Below are 3,020 nucleotides of genomic sequence, written 5' to 3'. Positions count from 1 at the left end.
TGTGCATAACTGAAATGCGTGTACCAAATCAGCTTATTAACCCACTCATCAGGAATACAGACTAACCAAACAGAGTTGTCGACCGATTTTCGTTTAAAAAGAACTTTCCAGATAGTTCGCAGAAACGAGGTGTGGCCAAATTGTCCAATCTAACAAAGTGTCTAAGAAAATTACAGACACCAAGGAAACTACGAACCTCACGTTTTGTGGTAGGAACAGCATAATTACGCATAGCGTCTAATTTTTCTGGATCAGGAAGAATACCTACTGTAGAAATAATGTGACCAAGAAATTTCACCTGTGAACGTCCAAATTCAGATTTTTCCAAGTTCACTGTAATGCCAACTCTTGCAAAAATACGTAATAATGAGTCCAAAATTTTGTTGTACTCACTCCAAGAACGTTTAACAATAAGAATATCGTCAACAAATGAAGTAATATTGTCACGAAGATAAACAGGTAAAATTTCGTTTAAACTAGGAATGAATGCTGCTGAAGGTACAGTAAGTCCAAACGGTAATTTCCGAAATCACATTTAGGTAAAATAGTCATATCAGGTTATTCTTTACCGATTCTCTAGATAGATTGATAGTCGAAGAGTTGTTTTGACAGATGCAAAGAATAGTCTAAGAGTAGGCAGCAGTGCAGAAAACTAAAAGGGAAATAGCACCACTACAGCTCGGGGCGCTATGCACGCTACGGCACATATTCACTTAGTGTAGTGAATCCCCTGAGGACGTTAATAGCCGCACATAGTTTCCAGTTTGTGACTTAGTGGCAAACTTGGCGGAAGTGCGTACATAAATTGATCTAACCATGCACATGGATGTATGTCATTCTTAGAATTGCGAAAGATCTTAAATTTCCGAACAGTTAAGAAGTGTTTATAGTCAAAGTTTTCTCCTCGTGGCGACAAAGACCTACCGCGCCTGTCCCTGTCCCAATGTCGATTATTGTCAAGTTCGCGCGCCTGGCGCTCTCTTGTTGCTTCTCGTAAATGAAATAAATTATTTTCTTCAAAGCCCTCTGCTATCCGTGATTCTAAATTTCTTCTGCTGTCTTTTCCTACGATTTCGCCTTCGATTTGTCGACTTGCTTTCGTAATGCCTCAACTTCCCTTTTAACGCGTTCATTAAATTTTCCCTGATTTTCAACATGCTTATTTATGTTCTGGTACTCTTCGGTTTCTGCAAATGGCAATGGTGCTGTATCATTTGAATCTCTGTCCCCATTTAAACTAAGACTTGTCAATTTATCTGAACTCTCCTCAACTCTTTCTGATAAATCACCTATTTGTTCTTTCTGTTTATTTACGTCTTCCGTAAGTGTCGTGACTCGGGTTTCAGTATTAACACATTTGATAGTTAGCTGTTCATATTGTTGTGTTAGGTTATTTATTCTGTCATTTGGTACGGATTCCTCGATTCTCTCAAATATTTCTTCCTTATCTTTTGCACGTTGTAAATTTAACTCTGAAAATTTCTGTACTATCACGCGATCTCTTTCTTCCTGTTCTCTATCCTGTTCCCTTTGTCTAATCTCTACTGCAATTAATCTATTATTGTGAGCATTCAAAATCGGTTGTACTTCTTCTCTGATTTCTTTCTTTAATTCATCTTTCATGTTTTTGAAACATGTCCCTATTCGTGAATCTAACCGTGTTTCCATTGTTTTCATCTCTGTTTTAATTGTTCCTATTAGTGATCCCAGTGAGTCTAACCGTGTTTCCATTGTTCCCCTATCTGTTTTTAATTCAGATCGTAACTGTGATCCCAGTGAGCTTAACCGTGTTTCCATTTGTGAGTCTAACCGAGATCCCAAATTTAATATTGCACTCATCAGCTGCTCCATATTAACCTGTTCGAAATTCTTTTCGCCCCTAACATTTCCCGCAAAACCAGTTTCCTTCGTCGTAGCTGTAAAGCTATCTGTGTTCGATACTATTCCTGAATCTTCTATCGTTAATCTCGTATTCTGTGAATTTTCTGATTGAGAAAAATTTTGAAATGGTTCCGGACTATCTTCCCGACTTATTAAATTGTTTTCCACTTCATTATTCATGATACTGTCTTCCTCTGTTGGCGAGTTCGCCATGTTAACAATTTCGTCATTCTCACTATCCATCATTTTTGCCTTTTTCATCGATCGCGTAATCATTTACAAAACATACAAAACTCGTCACTGTACGAAAATTACACACAATGACTCTTTATCTCCAACAATACCATTTACACGAAATGTTTCCCTCAAACACGATTAATCGAACAATTGAAATAATTGCCCTAAATTGTCAAACGTGTATACAAGACAATAAAATTAAATCCTGAAATACCATTAGAAGAATGACAATTACCAAATCTACACATGCAACATAGACTACAAATACTAAACTACAAATTACTACAACAATACTACTGTCTACTATTTTTACAATCAGAAGAATTCCAAGGGACGATCCGAAGCAGCGGTCGCCACGTGCATGGGGGCTTATTTATTAAATTTGAAAATAATTTTTTTTTAATTTTTAGTAGCTGTATGTCCGATTACGCTGTGTCTCGTAAACGGTTGGCCCTGACTAGTATTATTACGCAATCTGACTGCATAGAACAACAACAAAGAATGAAATGAAAATTTTCGTTAACACAATTAATCAATTAAGTCCCCAGCAACTATAAAACCTACGAAACCAAAGCACAAGTGTAACTGTTCTGTGTGTGGAAGTATGACTCAACGTAAACATCTGGCACGGTTCTTCTTCAATAAGACAAGAAATTTCAAATACCATTTATACTGACGTGATAAAAAAAATTAGAAATACTATAATTGCGTAAGAAAACCAGAATTACACTCTAATACAAGAACACAAGCCAGATGCTTTGTTGACTGAACCTGTAATGATGCATTATTCAGGACATTGAAATAATGAGAAAAAAAAGAAAAGGAGTTTGTTACCTTCATTTATATTGATGAAAAGCACTCTAATCATTACAATATCTCCACACCGACTCGCTACTACGACA

Source organism: Schistocerca serialis, chromosome 7, assembly GCF_023864345.2.
Source record: "Schistocerca serialis cubense isolate TAMUIC-IGC-003099 chromosome 7, iqSchSeri2.2, whole genome shotgun sequence".
NCBI lineage: Eukaryota > Metazoa > Arthropoda > Insecta > Orthoptera > Acrididae > Schistocerca > Schistocerca serialis.
The sequence above is the reverse complement of the archived record's forward strand: the minus strand, read 5'-3'. Positions refer to the sequence as shown.